We start from the raw sequence: 11,040 nt of genomic DNA on the forward strand, positions 1-11,040 counted from the left end.
AACTGAAAGCATTTCAACTAAGATCAGGAACAAGACAAGGATGTCCACTCTCACCACTATTATTCAACATAGTTTTGGAAGTCCTAGCCATGGTAATCAGAGAAGAAAAAGAAATGAAAGGAATACAAATTGGAAAAGAAGAAGTAAAACTGTCACTGTTTGCAGATGATATGATACTATACATAGATAATCCTAAAGAAGTCACCAGAAAACTTCTAGAGCTAATCAATGAATCTGGTAATATTGCAGGATACAAAATTAATGCAGAGAAATCTCTTGCATTCCTATACACTAACAATGAATGATCAGAAAGAGAAATTAAGGAAACAATCCCATTCACCACTGCAACCAAAAGAATAAAATACCTAGGAATAAACCCATTTAAGGAGGTAAAAGACCTGGACTCTTATAGAAAACTATAAGACACTGATGAAAGAAATCAAAGATGACACAAACAGAAATCCTAAAGAAGTCACCAGAAAACTTCTAGAGCTAATCAATGAATCTGGTAATATTGCAGGATACAAAATTAATGCAGAGAAATCTCTTGCATTCCTATACACTAACAATGAATGATCAGAAAGAGAAATTAAGGAAACAATCCCATTCACCACTGCAACCAAAAGAATAAAATACCTAGGAATAAACCCATTTAAGGAGGTAAAAGACCTGGACTCTTATAGAAAACTATAAGACACTGATGAAAGAAATCAAAGATGACACAAACAGATGGAGAGATATACCATGTTCTTGGATTGGAAGAATCAATATTGTGAAAATGGCTACAATACCCATAGCACTCTATAGATTCAATGCAATCCATATTAAAACACCAATGGCCTTTTTTACAGAACTCAAACAAAAAAATCTTAAAATATTTATGGAGACACAAAAGACCCCGAATAGCCAAAGTAATCTTGAGGGATAAAAAACGAGCTGGAGGAATCAGACTCCCTGACTTCAGACTATACTACAAAGCTACAGTAATCAAGATAATATGGTACTGGCACAAAAACAGAAATATAGATCAATGGAACAGGATAGAAAGCCCAGAGGTAAACCCACGCACCTATGGTCAACTAATCTATGACAAAGGAGGCAAGGATATACAATGGAGAAAAGACAGTCTATTCAATAAGTGGTGCTGGGAAACCTGGACAGCTACATGCAAAAGAATGAAATTAGTACACTCCCTAACACCATACATAAATATAAACTCCAAATGGATTATAGACCTAAATGTAAGACCAGATACTATAAAACTCTTAGAGGATAGGAAGAACACTCTTTGGCATAAATCACAGAAAGATCTTTTGTGATCCACCTGCTAGAGTAGTGGAAATAAAAACAAAAATAAATAAATGGGACCTAATGAAACTTAAAAGTTTTTGCACAGCAAAGGAAAGTACAAACAAGACTAAAAGACAGCCCTCAGAATGGGAGAAAATATTTGCAAATGAATCAACGGACAAAGGATTAATCTCCAAAATATATAAACAGCTCATGCAGCTCAATATTAAAAAAACAAACAACCCACTCAAAAAATGGGCAGAAGACCTAAATAGACATTTCTCCAAAGAAGACATACAGATGGCCAAGAGGCACATGAAAAGCTGCTCAACATCACTAATTATTAGAGAAATGAAAATCAAAACTATAATGAGGTATCACTTCACACTGGTTAGAATGGGCATCATCAAAAAATCTACAAACAACAAATGCTGGAGAGGGTGTGGGTAAAAGGGGACCCTCTTGCACTGTTGGTGGGAAGGTAAATTAATACAGCTGTTATGGAGAACAGTATAGAGGTTCCTTAAAAAATTAAAAATAGAATTACCATATGATTCTGCAGTCCCACTCCTATCTGGAGAAAATCATAAGTCGAAAAGATACATGCACCCCAATGTTCATTGCAGCACTATTTACAATATCCAGGTCATGGAAGCAACCTAACTGCCCATCGACAGACAAATGGATAAAGAAGATGTGGTACATATATACAATGGAATATTACTCAGCCATAAAAGGAAAGAAATTGGGTCATTTATAGAGACGTGGATGAATCTAGAGACTGTCATACACAGTGAAGTAAGTCAGAAAGAGAAAAACAAATATCGTATATTAACGCATATATGTGGAATCTAGAAAAATGGTACAGATGAACTGGTTTGCAAGGGAGGAATAGAGGCACAGATGTAGAGAACAAATATATGGACACCAAGGGGTGAAAGTGTGGGGGGCTGGCAGGTGGTGATGGTGGGATGAATTGGGAGATTGTGATTGACATATATACACTAATATGTATAAAATGGATAACTAATAAGAACCTGCTGTGTAAAAAAAGCAAATAAAATAAAATTGAAAAATTCAAAAAAAAGAAGAACCTGCTTCATAAAATATATATATATAATTAAATTTTAAAAAGGAGATACAACAGAGGGGAATCAACAGAGGCAAATGGCTTATTTGAACAGATGAAAACAATTAGTTAAGACTGACAATATTTACCAGGGTGAAAAAGACAAAAAATAATACTGGGAATTTAAAAACGGGGATCATGACTATAGTTAGAGCAGAAACTGCAAAGAAAAACAAATTTATAACAAATTTAACTTCAAATGAAAAAGGGAAATTACTAGGAAAATAATTCAGTTGCTGTCAAACTTTATTATATGTATTTTTTTTAGTAAGGGGAGACTTTTTGTGAAGCAATTTTAGTGGGATTGGGGAGAGATGCGGCTGCAGTAGGGAGACTGCTCTGACCATAAGGTCGCCAAGTGTCTACCGTCAGACTTTTTAGATTCTTACTGTCCGACACCTTCTATGTGCCATTTCCCATTTTCCTGACCCCCTTTATTGCCTAGGGGTGTGTAGCTGTGCCAACTGCATATGCTCAGGGGTAGTATGACAGCACTTCACTTCAGCCACACCAGGGATCTCTTCCTTCTCTCCCAAGGCATAGTGACAGGAACACTCAGGAGCCTGCCCCATCATGTGGGTGCAAGAACAGTGTGGAAGCCTGAGGGAGTTAGCACTCCCTACGGCAACCACTCACTAGAAGACAGGAGTCCAAGGAGAGATAACATCCTTTCCTATCTTAGGTGGACCATTCTGACCCACGTTCTACACAGTCCTTAGAAGCTCCCGAATGGGTACCCACAGTAACACCCAGCTCAACGACACACCCTTGGACTGACTTTCTTTCCTGTCTTGTTTTACTCTTTCTAGTGCCCCTGACTTCTGCTTCTTGGGGTCACTTATCAGAAAAACTACTTATCTCATACTGTGTTTCTTTGGGGGAACCAAGTGAAGACATCTCTATAAAATATTTCAAAAGTTCTGCTCTGCTCTTTACATTTCAAGTTAAAAATCTAATTTTTTTACTCTATGTTTAGTTACAATGGATACAATTTCTATATTGTATATATTAGCATTTTTAAATGTATTTTTTACTATTTTATGGGAAATTTTAAACATATACAAAAGTGGGCAGAATAATAAAAAGAATGTCATGTATATCACCCAACTTTAATAATTATCGAATTATGGCCAATTTCATTTCATTTATATGCCCACTCACTGACCCCCTTCAGTATTTTTTTTAAGCAAATTCCAGACTCATGTCACTTTATCTATAGATATCTCCAAATTAAGACTCTTTTTTTTCGCCTCCGAAGTTATAGTAAATATTATCACACCTTAAAAATACCAAAAATATTTTTTATTATGCAATGTCCACTCAGTGTTCACATTTCCAATGATCTCATAAAAGTCATTATTTTTCTAACAATTTATTTGAATTGAGATCAAAACAAGGTAGGTACATTGTTATTGGTTAATCTATCTCTTATTTTCATGTATAGATTTCCTGTCCTTTTTTTTTTTTTTGCCTCCTTTGAATTTTTTAACTGAAGAAAGTGTATTATTATCTGTCATACAGAGAGTTTCACATCTGGATTTTGCTGACCGCATCCTCATGGAGTTATTCAGCACCACATGGGCTTTGGTATGGTTCTGTCTCCATTTGGTCACATGGCGGTGCTTCTTCAGATGACTGCCCTTGAGCAACCTAATCTGCTCCGTCCTCACAGGCAGAAAGCCTGAGGTACCTGGCATCGTGTGTCTCCCCGGAGTGGCCCTCAACCAGTGATTTATAGGCACAAGAGCACAGCAGCCCAGCTCTCTTGCCTCCTGCCAATACAGCTCTGAGGCTTGTTCTACATTCTAGAGTTCTCTTGTGGGGACAGGTTGATGCTCCCCTCCCCCATCCATCTTTGCCTGAAAGCACACTCACGTGGCTCCTTCTCCTTCACAGTCTTGCTTCTCCTACTCCCTGACTAGTTTCCACTGGAAACACAACCCTAATAAATTACTTGCAAATAAATACTCATCTCAGGGCAGGAGATGATACCAGCTGTGGTTCCAGGAAGCTGATTCTGGTGGTGGAATTTTGGAGTTGGTTTGCTTGCTGGCTGGAAGGAAACAAAACTCCCTTCACTGGTTTTGGGAGCTCTTGGCATGTTGCACTATCTTTTATGGTGCATTGAGGCAAGATCCAATGGAAGGTGATGCACTGGCTTGTGCAATATCTTTGACATTTGAGGTATATGGAGGAAATGGTAACCATAAGGATAGTGGGCTTGGGCAGTTGTTGCTGGATGCTATTGGTGCTTTAAAGAGAAAAAAATGGCAAACTCAGGTCATCCACTCATTAAGACGTGATGTGAAAGTCAGAAGGCATTCATACTAGTGTTTAAAGACACCCTCATCAACTGTAAAGGGCAGATGGTGCTAAATGCCAGGCCTAGGATCTAATAATAACCTTTATAGAAAGCTGAATTTATAGCATCCACATGTTTCTTATACCAAGGGCAGACCCCTAACAGGGAAAGAATGGAACCTCAAAACTTGGGATGGGAACATATTCACGTCTGTGCTTGGTAACACTGAACCCCAGAGTCCTCTGAATTTTCTCAGCTTGCAAAAGCAGGCCACTCTTCTTGGATAGAAGACATCAGTCTCCACATCCCCATTGGCTGAAGATATGAAGAGGATTCACCTGAAGCAGATGCTTTGTAAGGCATTATCATCTAACTTAAGATCTCCCCCACCTCCTCTCCTGGCCATTGGTTCAAGTCTTAGCAAAGCCAACTGAGTTAGTGCTGGCCCTGCTAAGGGAGGGAATAATTATTCACTGATCGATCTGCAGGAAATACGTACCGGCACATGGGAGCACTTACCAGATGTCATGATTGTCTATACAGAAAATCCCAAAGAATCAACAACAATAAACCTTCTGGAACTAACAGCAATTATAGCAAGATCACAGGATACAAGGTTAATATACAGAAGTCAATTGTTTTTCCATATCCCAGCAGTGAACACATGGAATTTGATATTAAAAGCATAATGCCTTACCAAAAAAAAAAAAAAGAAACTTAGGTAAAAATCTAATAAAATATGTACAGTATCTATATGTGAAAACTACAATAATCTGAAGAACGAGATCAACGATCTAAACAAATGGAAGGATATTCCATGTTCATGGATGCAAAGACTCAATATCTTTAAGCTGTGAATTCTTCCCAAACTGATCTATAGATTCAATGTAATCCGAAACAAAATCCTAGCAAGCTGTTTTGTGAATATCAACGGACTGATCCTAAAGTTTATATGAAAAGGTGAAAGACGCAATATAGCCAACACAAGACTAAAGAAGAAGAGCAAAGTTAGAGGACTGACATTACCTAATTTTAAGTCTTATTATAAAGTACAGTGATCAAAACAGCATGTTATTGGTGAAAAAGTAGATCTACAGTTTAATGTAAATGAATAGAGAAGCAAAAATAGACCTACACAAGCATAGTCAACTGATCTTTGACAAAGGAGCAAAGGCATTTCAGTGGAGAAGGATAATCTTTTCAACAAGTCATGTTGGAACAATTGGACATTCATATACAAAAATAATGAATTGAGACCCAGATCTCACACCTTTTATAAAAATTAACTTAAAATTGATCATGGACCTAAATGTAAAATGTAAAATTATAAAATTTCTATAGGGTAACCTAGGAGAAAATCCAAGTGACTTTGGGATTGTTGGTCAGTTTTTATTTTTTAATATTTATTTTTTTAATTAAAAAATTTATGCATTTTAAGGAAATTAACATTTTCTAATCACAACAGATATCCACTACCACATTTCATTAATCAAAGCAGCTCTCATCTACCACCACTCTAGACCCTATTTTCACTGGTGCCTGCCTCTGTAATTAATTCTCTTCAGAGCTGTGGTCTCTTAAAAAATGTAAATCAGGTTGCCCCCCTGCTCAAATCCTCTAATGGCTCCTGTGATCCTCCATAAAATCCAAATGTATTGCCTTGGCATGCAAAGTCACATGTGATCTTTTCTTAGCTCTCTGATTTTATCCCATATCATGTTGGTGAGTTTTTAGATACAACACCAAACCATGATTGCCCAAAGAAAACATTAATAAGTTGGACTTTATTAAAATTTAAATCTTGTGCTCTGTGAAAGACACTATTAAGCCACAGACTGGGAGAAAATATTTGCAAAACACATGTCTGATCAACCCAGTATATACAAAGAATTTTAAAAACTCAACAATAAGAAAATGAGCAACTTAATTTAAAAATGAGCAAAAGATCAGGACACCTCACAAAAGATAGATAACAAATAAGTATAATGAAGATATGCTCAACATCATTCTTCATTAGGGAATTGCAAATTAAAACAATAAGATACCTCTACACACCTACTAAAATGGTTAAGATCCATAAAGTTGTCAATATCAAATGCTGATGAAGATGCCAGGCAACAGAAACTCTCATTCATTGCTGGTGGCAATACAAAATACTGCAGACACTTTGGAAGAGAGAATACCTGTTTCTGACAAAGCTAAACATAGTCTTACCATACACTCCAGCAACTGTGCTCATAGGGGTTTACCTAACTGATTTAAAAACCTAAGTCCACAAAAAAACTTGCGCACAAAGATTTATAGAAGCTTTTTTCATAATTGCCCAGAAATGGAAGCAACCAAGATGTCTTTTGATAGGTGAATGGATAAACAAACTGTGGTACTTCCATAAAATAGAATATTAGTGACAAAGAGAAATAAGCCATCAAACCACAAAAAGACATGGGTGAACCTTAAATACCTATATCTAAGTCAAAGAAACCAGTCTGAAAGGCTATATGCTGCATGATTTCAATTATATGACATTCTAGAAAGGCAAAGCTATAGAGACAGAATAAAGATCAGTGGTTCTCAGGGGTTCAGCAAGAGAAAGGAAAGGATTGAATAGATGAAGCATAGAAGATTCTTTTTTAAGGAGGTGAAAATACTCTGTATGATAATGTAATAGTGGATACATATCATTATGTATTTGTCAAAACCAGTAGAATTTTATAGTACAAAAAGTGAAACAATGTATGCAAAATTTTAAAAATTAGGAAATTGGGGGATCCTAGGAAGGAATACAGACTGTGACAATAGAATCTGTGTTACAAATGTATGAAACTACCTCACCGAGGGGGTGAGAGAAAAAGATGCTAACTTAAATAACTTTGGAAATGAGAGAAATATGTAAGACTTTTAAAGGTAAAGGAACTGCTCTGAAGCACTGCGATATAGTTGATAAGGATACTTACACTGGAAGTATGGGGTTTCAGGTTAACAATTCTGATTCTGCTATAAATGTAAACTGGAAATGAGCAACTAAGAAAATGGATGGTGGGAGTGAGGTTTCTCACTGCTGGAGTCAGAATTTACAGATGAGAAAGGGAAAGAGGCTAATGTGATAATGGATTACAGTTGGAGGCCTTAATATGAACTATGTTTAGCTTAATATTCTATAAATATAGATGGTTACATATAAAAATGCACACACACATGTACATACATGCATTAGTATACACACATATATTTCCTTTGTCAGCTGAGAGGGCCCAAAAGAAATAATAAACTAGTAGCAATGAGCACACCAAGTACCTATATCTTAGTTTCTAATACCATTATCCAGTAAAATCAACAAGGGCTCCTTGAAGAAATTATTGACTCTAGGACTGGGGCAGGAATATACAAGATGTGCCTGGAGCATCTTGTAGCACCAGAAAGGATGGAAATGCTCAAAAGACAAAACAGAGGAACAAAGGAAAAAACAGAAAATAAAACAAAATTTTAAAACTCCACATTGATGTTTAATGAAGGACATAGGAGCCAACTGAAAGAGCTCCTGATGGCCAAAGCTGGAACAATCTGAGCAACAAAATAAAGAAAATACTATTCAGGTGCTTTGCCCATTTTAAAATCAGATAATTTGTTGTTTGTTTTATTTTTGGTCTTTGCTATTGAGTTGTAAGAGTTCCTTATATACTTTGGATATGAGCCCCTTATCAGATAATATGCTTTGAAAATAGTTTCTCCCATTCTTAATTTGCTTTGCATTTTGTTGATGGTTTCCTTTGTTGTTCAGAAGCTTCTTAGCTTAATGCATTCCACTTGTTTATTTTTGCTCTTGTTTTCTGTGCTTTGGTGTCAGATCCATACTATTATTGCCAAGACCAATGCCAAGGAACCTTTTCCATATATATTCTTCTAGAAGTTTGATGGTTTCAGGTCTTGCCCTTAAGTCTTTAATCCATTTTGAGTCATTTTTTGTGTATCATTCTGAGAGTCTAATTTCATTCTTTTCCATGTGGATATCCATTTTCCTAACACCATTTATTGAGGAGACTATCCTTTCTCCATCATTTATTCTTGGCGCCTTTGTCAAAAATTAGTTAACCACATAAGCATGGATTTATTTCTAGGTTCTCTACTCTGTTCCTTTGATCTAAGTGTCTCTTTTTATGTCAGCACCATACTGTTTCCAACAGGTGTACGAAAAGATTCCCAGCATCACTTATCAGCAGGGAAATATGAATCAAACCACAATGAGATGTCCTCTCACACCGGTTAGAATGGCTACTATAAAAAAGTCAAAAGCTAACAAGTGTTGGCAAGGATGTGGAGAAAAGAGAACCCTTGTACACTGTTGGTAGGAATGTAAATTGCTACAGTTATTACATAAAACAATATGAAGTTTCCTCAAAAAATTAAAAATAGAACTACCATATGATTCAGCAATACCACTTCTGGGTATATATCTAAAGGAAAAGAAATCAGTATCTTGAAGAGATACCCCATGTTCATTGTAGCATTATTCATGATAGCCAAGATATGGAAACAACTTAAATGTCAATGGATGAATGGATAACGAAAATGTGGTATATAACATTATATATTTCGATGTAATATAGATATAATACATGATATATTATTTTGTCTTAGAAAGGGAGGAAACCCTGATATTTGTGACTGAAAAAGCTGAACTTATAGTAGCAGAGGGGAGAATAGTAGTTACAAGAAACAGTGGTGTAGGGGAAAAAGGGAGATTAGAAAAAAAGAAAAAAAGGAGAATGGTGGTTGCTAGGGGTTGTGGGGAGAAGGTCATGGGGAATTGTTGTTTAATAGGTACAGAGTTACAATTTTGCAAGATGGATGGTGGTGATGGTTGCACAACAACATGAATGTACTTAATACCTCTGAACTGTACAAGGATTAATATAGCAAATTTTATGTAATATTTGTTTCACCTCAATGAAATAGAAAATAAAGTACTACTGGGTTATAGACCAAAGTATAAAATAAATATTCATGAGTACATGCTGACATAAATAAATGATTAAATACATATGTCCATACATATATACTTACATAAGGAGAGGGAAGAGATACATTTCCTATACAGGAAATTCAAAATAATTTATGATGACACTCCACCCTCAGTGATGGGGAGCTTAACTCCCCAATTCTTAATTGTGGGCTTTGCACAGTGACTTCCTTCCAGAGAATACAGTACAGTAATACGGGATGTTGGAGAGAGGATGAGGAGAGTAACTTTAGAGTGGCAAAGCCTGATAGATGTTACCTCAGCCAGGTGATCAAAGTGATAAATCATGTGAATAGTATGTACCCTTTAAATAATGTGATGAAAAAGGCACTTTACCTCTGTGGTCTTCCTCTTAAAAACCCATAACTCCAGTCTAATCATGAAGAAAACATCAGACAAACCCAAATTGAGGGATATTCTCTAAAATACCTGACCAGGACCCCTCAAAACTGTCAAGGTCATAAAAAAACAAGGAAAGTGAGAAACTGTTACAGTCAAGAGGAGCCTAAGGAGACAAGACAACTAAATGTAATGTGATATTCTAGATGGGATCCTAAAACAGAAAAAGACATTAGGTAAAAACTAAAATAATAGGAATAAACCATGAACTTCAGTTAATAATAATGTACCAATACAGTTTTGTTAATTATAATAATAAATGTGCTTTACTAATGTAAGATGTTAATAATAAGAGAAACTGCGTGTGAAGTGTATGGTAACTCTTTTTACTGTCTTCTTGACTTTTTCATAAATTGAAAACTGTTCTAAAAAAAAGGTCTATTACACCTACTACTATATGTAAAATAGATATACAACAAGGATTTGCTGCATAGCATATGGAATTATATTCAAAATCTTGTAATAACCTATAATGGAAAAGAATCTGAAGTTGTACAGCTGAAATTAACACAATATTGTAAATCAACTATAGTTAAATAAATAACTTTTTAAAAGAAAATAACAGAAAAATAAGGTCTACTAAAAAATCAAGGGCTTCCCTGGTGGCGCAGTGGTTGAGAGTCCGCCTGCCAATGCAGGGGACACGGGTTCGTTCCCCGGACCGGGAAGATCCCACATGCAGCGGAGCGGCTTAAAAAAAAAAAAAAGAAAATCCTATTTTAGGGCTTCCCTGGTGGCGCAGTGGTTGAGAATCCGCCTGCCGATGCAGGGGACACGGGTTCGTGCCCCGGTCCGGGAAGATCCCGCATGCCGCGGAGCGGCTGGGCCCGTGAGCCATGGCCGCTGAGCCTGCGCGTCTGGAGCCTGTGCTCCGCAACGGGAGAGGCCACAACAGTGAGAGGC

The sequence above is a fragment of the Physeter macrocephalus genome, chromosome 4 (genome assembly GCF_002837175.3).
Source record: "Physeter macrocephalus isolate SW-GA chromosome 4, ASM283717v5, whole genome shotgun sequence".
Taxonomy (NCBI): domain Eukaryota; kingdom Metazoa; phylum Chordata; class Mammalia; order Artiodactyla; family Physeteridae; genus Physeter; species Physeter macrocephalus.